This window comes from Octopus sinensis, unplaced genomic scaffold, assembly GCF_006345805.1.
Source record: "Octopus sinensis unplaced genomic scaffold, ASM634580v1 Contig01902, whole genome shotgun sequence".
Lineage (NCBI taxonomy): Eukaryota > Metazoa > Mollusca > Cephalopoda > Octopoda > Octopodidae > Octopus > Octopus sinensis.
The window spans coordinates 279889-289884 of NW_021825194.1; positions in this window are offsets into that span (position 1 = coordinate 279889).

A 9996-nucleotide genomic window follows, 5' to 3' on the forward strand; every position below is an offset into this window, starting at 1 on the left:
CACCATTTTCGATTATTCTAGTTTTTCCACAATACGTCCCACTTCTCCTCGGAATTATATTCAAATAAGTAAACTATAAAATGAATAGCGAAAGCGAAACCGGTCGATATATTAAAACTATGTAAAGTGTGTGTATTTTCCTTTTTTAATTTCTTATATATATATATATATACCGGAGTAAACACATAAATGTGAAAAAGGGTGGAAAAAAGAGTACTCAAATACCAGTGGTAGAGTAATATGCTTTATTTAGAGCAGCAGAAAATTCAACAAAACCTGTTACTCTGAGTTTAGCGAAACTCAGAGTAACAGGTATCTGCTATTAATTTATTTAAATCATTTATATCACCATATCACCAACATTTATTTTGATTGATGCGATGCATATGCTTCATCAGAAGTTTGAAAATAGATTGTAGCCTGAAAATAGTGAAGGATTAGAGATATAGGAAACATATGTGGGTGATATGGTGATATAAATGATTTAAATAACATCTTGAGCGTTTGTCACCATTTTCGATTATTCTAGTTTTTCCACAATACGTCCCACTTCTCCTCGGAATTATATTCAAATAAGTAAACCATAATATGAATAGCGAAAGCGAAAGCGGTCGATATATTAAAACTATGTAAAGTGTGTGTATTTTCCTTTTTTAATTTCTTATATATATATATATATCACCGTTGGCGATTTTTTTCCTCTGTCTTCCCTTCTCTGGATCTTTCCTTCTCCTATGTTTCCGACGAAGAGCTCCGCTCGAAACGTTAAACCCTCCTTCTTTTCTTCTTTCTTGAGCGTCCAATAATACTATATTTGTTCCACGTCCTTGCGTTGTTGTGTTTTTTTGTGCTTTCTTGTTTGGATTAACTTTATATATATATATGCTTGGTTGTGCGTATGTGTGCAATATTTGGTGTCAGTAAATGTGCAGATCTGCATGTTTTGTTTCTGCATGTATACTCATACATATTGCGTATCTTGACATCTGCATACGTATTTATATGCTAAACGTTTGGAGTGCTTTATATATTTTGACAGTTCTATTCTCGGCTTCTATCTGTAATCTGCTAATCAACTTTCTCCTTTCTGGTTTTGAGAATTCTGATTTCTTAAGAATGGTGCCGAGGCAGTTTGTTACTTATTCTAGTTTCCACATAATTTCGAGTTTAAATCTAGGTGGTGTTGCTGTAAATTCTTACAGTAGTTAAGTTCAATACTGATTTCCTCTACTGTACATAGTTTTTCTTAACTGTCCCAATTACTGTGTCTGGCCTGTGTTAGGTTTGCGTTTTATTCAGATTTTCACAAGGTCATTTCACCAATACTCATTCATTTTATGTGTTGTTGTGGTCTCTATCACACTGTGGGTGCTTATATTTAAGGCATCACTATTTTTCCGACAGATCTCATTGTACAGTATCTAGGCCAAAACATCATGTCTCATCGATAGACAATAGAGTTAGTTATTTTAGGGTTGAGATGGTCGCGATTGGTCACTGATGGGACAAAAGGAAGTGAAGTCAGCTTAGTTGTAGCTGAGGTTAATAGTAGCGGTATTGGTGTTATCAAGGAATTGTGATTGGAGAGGTCAAGTCGAAAAAATTCTAAATACAGGAAAATTCTTGAAATCACTATCATAAAAAGTGAGGAGAAGGTAGAGGAGAAGGAAAAGAGTTGCGACGGCAGTGGTTTTGATAAACTATTAAAGGGTGAAATGCACAGTGTAGAGATTTCATAATAGCAAAGAGAGAAAGAGAGAAGATAATAAGCAATAAAGAAAGCCAAAATAATGATGGGACATTGAAACAGGGTGGTGAAAGGAAGAAAAAGAGAGTGTATAGAAGAAATAAGGGAGTCGGAAATGAGAAAACATGAAGAAATACATATTTAGATACATATTTGTCATACTTTATGCTTTATTTATACCTGGATTGTGCATGTGTGTGATTTTTCTTTTAGTTACCAAGCTGTTTGTTGAAGCTATTACACTAACAAAAGATTTCAGGAATAAAACAGTTTGCTAGTAAATTTGAAGTGATTCAATAGATAATTTTATTTTTCGTTATCTTACATTCGAAATTGATTAAATGGTTTTGTTTGAAACGGTTTGATGTTGTCTCATAATTTTGTACAACTGTCTTTGGGTCATTTTTATCTTCATTGAAGCAAATTTTGTATCATACGTAAGAAGCCTTGTCACTGTTTTGGAATACGAGATTCTAAAGAATTAGCTTACAAGCTTATAGCAAAACATTATGCTGTAATACAGCAAATGTGTGCGCGACAGGAATCTAAAGATCGTTTTTTAGTCCATGTTTCCAGCTTAAAGACAATCAATAAGAGACATTCAACATCTTTAGCAGATTTTGTATGGCAACTGAAAGAGGATAAAACGAAGTACAGCATAAATTGGTCCATAGTAAGGTATGAAAAACCATACAATATAATTTCCTGGAGATGCCGTCTCTGCTCCGAGGAATTCCTGTCTATTCTGTGGACTAACGAGAAGATAATTAATAGAATTTCTGAACGGCTATCGAGATGCCCACACGCATATAAATGTACTTTCACACAATGCAGTGAGAATGAATTAAAGTAACCGTTAACTTAATTTAATTTCATTTACCTTAAAGTATGGATGACTTAAGTTTACTTATAACCTCCCCATTCTTATAAACACCAAGTAAATAACTAACTCGCTTTGTGATCATGAGTACACCAAACCTCGCGTGTGCGTATGCTCACATTTTTGCCGATGCTTGTATGAGCATGTGTACTCGCACCATGCAGCTTGACCGAGAGCGTTTATACATCCATATCTGTTAACGGTCATTTTCAATACTTTTTTCGCTGGATTACGTGTTCGTTTCTCTTTTTGTCATCTGCAATTTTTTATTCTATATAAATTAAGATATTTCCTCCATCTGACTGTCTTTCTCTCTACAAAACGGAAAATTACATTATGGAGCAGTCATTTTAACGAGTTGCATTTATTTATTTATCACCCGACGAGATACACCTTCACCACTGGATGCTCCTGAACTAGTTGTTGAGTGTCCCACGCAAGCGGAATTGATGCTAGATGTGTCGTGATTAATAATAAATTTTCGTATATTCCATTTTCTGTCTTTCATTTGTTATATATATATATATATATATATATATATATATATATATATATATATATATATATATATATATATTATATATAGAGGGCATTATACATACATATACATGTATAATGCCCTCTATATATAAATTAATATGTTCAATAAGAAATAATTATTTTCGAAATTTTTTCTCTTATGAGGTTTTTACGCTATCTACCTGACAATTTCTTGTTAAGTTTTCCTTATTAAGTAGTTGTCCTTAATTGCTATATATATATATATATATATATATATATATATATATATATATATTCATTTAGAGATAGTAGGCCCTTTCATCTCACCATATAAAAAAATTTTAATTTTAAATACCTACTACTTTATAACTTAGCTACACGTGTTTCATGAGCTACATTTCCCGGTTCCTAAACCACTCCGTGGTTTACTGGAACCATTCTTAAAATATAACACCAATCATCAGGCCCCTATATCACTTTCTCATAGTTCAATACTATAAACTATATTTCAATTTTTTTAAACCCATAAATATGTGTAAAATAGATTCGCCGGACCCTTCAATACAAGCCATAATTTAATTCAAATAAAAATTCAAATAAGAAATAAGAAATAAAAAATTAGAATAAAAATTACAAAAATAAAATGAGAAATAAAAATGCGAAAAAATTCGAAAAGTAAAAAAATTACAAAAACTATGTTCTTATGTAACTTATATCTATAAATATAAAATTAGTAATATATAGGGTTAAAAATAAAATATATACTTGTGATAATTTAAAATGATATAAAATGCAAGGTATGGCAAGAAAATATATATACGAATAAAAATGGAGGCAATGACGAATAAAGATTTTCGAATAAAAGCTATAGTACTAATTACGAACTGCAAAATTTACAAATGATACGAATAATAACTTTTAAAAATTTACAAAATAAAATAAAATAAAAATAACTTGATGGTAACATATAGGAAAATATACAAGTCACCGATGGCTCCATTATCCTACAACGTCTTAATTATGGTTTGACATTGCAAAGTCCAGCGAAGTACTCACACACCTCCTTCTTGCTTCTTTAAACTATTATTCCTCCCCACATATACATAATATATCGCTGTTGTTATTATCATTATCACTGTTATTTACTTAAAATCTGCATCTTTGATGCAATGACCTGCCGAGACACACCCAGCACCCTAAGGCAAGTGAAGATTAAGAGATATTGAAATATAAATGAATACTTGGCTAGGGTAAGTGGCGAGGGCAGCAGAGAAATCTATATATATAAAACTGAGAATGTGTGTGTGTCTGACAGTCTATATGTTTGTATGTGTGCATCACTAAAAGTCGAGAACTACCCAACCGATTTCATTCAAACTTTTTACGTGCCTTACTTCGGGTCGTGCACTGTAATGGGCACCAAAACTTTTCAACTTCTTGCCTACTGCGAGCCCGAAGCAATCTCTTATCGCGTACACTATTTCAGTATTACGTGTCAAAAGTGAAACAATAACATCTCTATTGTAATGTGAGATAATACTTCCAGGTTTAATAGTTTCACTATTAATAGTGAAAGTATTATCCGTCTTACATATATACATGCATATACACACACGCACACACACACACACACACACACACACACACACACACACACACACACACACACATATATATATATATATATATATATATATATATATATATCTTATGTGATGATGAATTGCCGCCCATAAGAGAAGTATTTGAAATGTGGAATCAGAATTTGCAAGATTGATATGGTCCAAGTTCATGCATGACAATTGATGAACAATTAGTTTCATTCAGAGGACGCTGCCCATCCCGAATATATCTTCCCTAAAAACCAGGGGAATAGGGAATTAAAATTTGGGCAATGTGTGACAGTGAAACATCTAGTGCCTGGAAAATGCAAATCTACACTGGGAGACAAATCAAGGTTCAAGAGTTTTTGAAGACCTAGTAAAAGAACTTGAAATTACTGGTCGCAATATAACTTGTGATAATTTTTTAAAAGTCTAGGATTGGCTCGAAAGCTGCTTAGCAAGAAAACTACTTTAGTTGGAACAATTAGAGAGAATAGAGTTGAACTTCCAAGTGCTTTCACAAATGGAAAAGAAAGAGAAATCAACAGCACAATATTTGAATTTCAAAAGGTTTCTATGATCCTATCTCATTGTCCCAAGAAAAATTATGCTACCACACTTATGAGTACAATGCACTCTCAATCTTCAATTGATTCAAAAAGTGCTGAAAGGAAACCTGAAGTTATTACATGTTGCAACAAAACAAAAGGAGGAGTAGATGTCCTAGATAAGATGGTAAGGATATACACTTGCAAATGAATGACTCGAAGATGACCTATGGTTATATTCTATAACATGATTGATAAGTGCAGTTAATGCTTTCATTGTTGCTAAACAGCTTCACTTGCAAAGTTTCAAGGATAAAAAAAGACAGTACCTAATTCAGTTAGAAAGGAACTTGCTGGAGTTAATGCTAAACAAGAACATGATAAACAATCTCCTAGTTCCGCTAACATTTCTCAACCAAACAAAGAAAGAAGACGATCTTCAACCTCATTTGAGATTCCTTAGCCAAACGAAAAAGGAAGATGCTCTTTCTGTGGCTTCAAAAATGAGGTTGAAGATCGTCTTCTTTCTTTGTTTGGTTGAGAAATGTTAGCGGAACTAGGAGATTGTTTATCATGTTCTTGTTTAGCATTAACTCCAGCAAGTTCCTTTCTAACTGAATTAGGTACTGTCTTTTTTTATCCTTGAAACTTTCCAGTGTGTTGGCAGAAGTAACCGCACTAGACAAAATGCTTAGTACCATTTTGTAGCTCTTTACGTTTAAACGCTGCCGAGTTCGACAAACCCTTTCATAGTTTGGGGGTCGATAAAATAAGTACCAGTTGAACACTTAGGTCTATTAACTCCTTCCCACAAAATTTCAGGCCTTATGCCTATATTAAAAAGGATTATTTCAGAATTATAATTTTTGTGTTGTGTGGAATTATTTATTAATGCAAAGGTGAATTCCATGGAAGTAATGTTTTTTCTACTCTAGGCACAAGGCCCGAAAATTTGGGGGAGGAGGCCAATTGATTAGATCGATCACAGTACGCAACTGGTACTTAATTTATCGACCCCGAAAGAATGAAAGGCAAAGTCGACATCGGTGGAATTTGAACTCAGAACGTAAAGACAGACGAAATTCCACTAAGCATTTCACCCGGCATGCTAACGTTTCTTAATTTTTTATTATCCATAAGGACATACATAGAAGGGACTGCACAATGAAATCGAATGATTTTACATGAAATGCGATTGGGGTCCTTTTAAAAATTCTAAATACATTATATATAATACGGATGATGATAGGACACAAGAAGACATAACAGATGGAGTAGAGGCGGGTTTATAACGGACCTCGCGACCCCTCCTTACCACTGACCTGGTTTTTTAAACCATATCGCATTCACGCAGAGCCGTTCATGCCCGACATTCTTCCATGTTGCCAGTTGACATTTTTCGAAACATGTCTTAAGTCAAACATTTCCTCTCCATTTAAGTGGAAGATGAAAAAATTCACCAGATTAGGGCCAGAGATGAAGGTGCCTAACTTTATTCCTTTCATTCTTGTCCTCCATATAATCCCTCTCGCAGTTGCTACTGCAGAGAGAAAATAATTCTTACCTTCTTTCGTTAAGAAATCCGGTGGGTTAATTTTTACTATAGATTCAGTCGACAGCTGTACTCTTCCTCCACCTGACATCAGTTGTTCGGCATAAACCCACACGTCAGACACTTCCGGGCACTGAACAATAGCGTGCGGGACGGTTTCCTTATCCCACCCACACCTTGGACAGGTCGGAGTGTTTCATGTAAAATCATGCCTTGAGAGTTTATCCCGGACAGGTAAGGCTCCACGATAACAGTGCCAGGCCAAAGACTTCTGAAAATTATCTAGGGTCTTCGGCCCGAATGTACGTTGGAACAGACTGGCCACTGATTATCGTCAAAGCCTAGGGTCTCTCCCAATGTATCATCGCATTCCGCCTCTACAAACTCTCTATAAAAGACAGCGGTGGAACCACTGCCACAAGCATTACTCGAGCGACGGAAAAGCAGGAGTGCTTTGCGACACCCCGTATACCAAGTACCCAACGAAACTAGTGAACCTGGGAAACATCTGTTTCGGCAGCGAAGACCACAGCCGTTAACCATCCAGGTAGAGCCACAGGTACCTCTGCCTCAGCGCATGTCTGCGCATCAGTAGCCAAGGCATCCCTAGCCCACCTTTTAATAGTTGTTGACAGCAAATAGAGCGTCTCACAAGCGGTTTCGAGCCCTGCCACAAGAAGTGGAAGAGCTGTCTTTCCAGCTTGATCAACCACGAATCAGGACAAGGCACGACGGTAAGGCGGTATGTGATGACCGATGCGATAAACACATTGACCACCTCCGCCCTCCCTTTCAGAGATAGCCACCGCCAAGGTCTTGGCAATGTGAGCCACTCTGCTCAGTACCTCGACCCAGTTCTTCTCTATTTGGAGGTCTGGTCCGAACCAAACCACTAGCAACTTAATCGGACCCTCTGTCTAACGTCCCACGACGCTGTCAGGAGGTATCGAATTGCTTCTCTAAGTGCTGTGCTGCAAGCCGACTGATTTTTCACGATTAACTTTTACTCCTGTCACCGTCTCGTATTCCTCAATGGCCTTGCCTACCCACTGTAGGTGAGCCATTTTGGTCACGATGATGGTGATGTCATCTGCGTAGGCTGAAACCGACATCTCACAACCTGGCTGTCTCGGAATGACACTCAACTTTCGCTGTAATGGCTCAAAGTGCCATCACATACAAAAGCGGGGAGCGCGGACATCCTTGACGAACCAAGCATTTGACGTGGAACAGCTTAGAAAGAAAGCCGTTCACCCGAACTACCGAGTCAATGTTGTCATACATTTGAATGATCCACCTGAGGAAGCCAAGACCCAGGCCGAACTGTGCCAGAACTGACACCAGGTAGTGATGGTCGACCCTATCAAAAGCTTTTGATTGGTCTAAATGGGCCACTGCCCCTCCCTTGATGGAATCGTTATTAATTCCCTCTATAGTGTATCGTATATGATGGAGATTATCCTGAATGAACCTGCTGGGGATGGCACATGTCTGTGCCCCCCGATCAGCCCATCCGCGACACGCGCCAATCTTTTCGATAACACTTTGGCCAAAATCTTCAGCTCTGCGTTGGGCAGAGTGATGGGCCTAAAATTATCAATGACATCCCTCTTGTTCGGGTCCTTCTTGACGAGCGTAACCACTCCCCGGCGTACAGATCTGGGGATGAGCCCATTCTGTTTCCAGTTCGCGTAGACACTTGCCAGTAGGTGTCCGAACAAGTCTGGCATACTCTTATACAGCTCGTAGGTTATATCATCCAGCCCTGGCGCCTTACCCGCGCCTCAGTCCGCCATGGCGTCTTTTACCTCCTCAGGCGTAATCGGTCACTCACTACAGCTCGCATCCTGCCCCGAGAGGCGCGGCAGCCCGGCGAGGAAGTCCATTACGTGCTTCCAACACTCCGCCCCCTCCCATCAAAAAGCTGGGCGAAGTGGTCCTGAAAGACCTCACACATCTCCTCGGGTTCGTCTATCAACTTACCTTGTTGGTTCGTCAAAGATCGAATTGTGGCATCATTGCCACCTTGAGCTTCCACCACTCCGGCCCAATCCCGCAGCATTGATTCCCTCGCAACCTGTTGCACGTTGTCTAGCCCTGAAAATGCAACCCATGTGTTTGGCTTCGAGGTGCTAGTTTAACATCAGCCTCTTGGCTTTCGCCTGAACCGCAGAGCCAGTTCGCATTGCTTCCTCTAAGTACTTAACTAGAGCTGATTCCCTTCTAGCCTCTCTAGTCACTAAACCTAGGCTATATCTAATAGACTCATATTTAATGGCTCGCTTGAGGGCATATCACCATTTGTTGTTAATAATGGATCCGGTTAATGCCCTCTGAATTAACATCTTAATCCGGTCTCTCTACTCCTTAATCGCCTAAAGGGACATATTAAGTTTCCAGTAGCCAGGACCTCTATATAACGTATCTATGTCGAGCTTACAGGTGACCATCTTGTGATCACTGTAGCTGACCATGTGAAACTGTGGACACCTAGCTATCTTCTTATCTACTTTTCTAATTAATACTCTAACTAAATAAGACCTGGAAGATCCGTCGCTATTTGCCCATGTCCACAATGGAGCGTTCGAAAATTCCAGTCTGCATGGATCTACCAGCTCAAAACGTTCCTAGTAGATCCTGGAAGCAAGCATTACTTCTCCTATTAACACACGAGCCAACATAATCTACGCCTGCATCGCAGATTGTGTTATAGTCTCCTAGCACAACTAAGGGATGTGATGTACCAAGAAACTTCTCTAGGTTCCGATAATACTCAGTTTGCCCTGTATCTTGAGGTGCATAAATTGCAACCAGTCTGATAGTCTTACAACGACTGAACGTCAAGTCAATGACGACCAGCCTACCTTCTGGATCTGCAAAAATCAACTTTTTCTCAGAAACTCGGTTTCTTTTTAATAGGACCAACAACCCATTTCCGCTATGAGGACAGCACGGAGAGATGAAACTCTCGTAACCGTCAAACAGCGGAAGCAAATCTCTTGGCCCCTTCAACCGGGTTTTTGTAGCAACATCTAAATCCTGTGACATGACGTCATTCAGGAGGCGTCCTTGCTTCCAAGTAAACATGAGGCCACGCACATTTATACATCCAACGTGAATGCTTGACATGGACTTACCTTAGTCAGTGGTACTCTCTTTTTCAC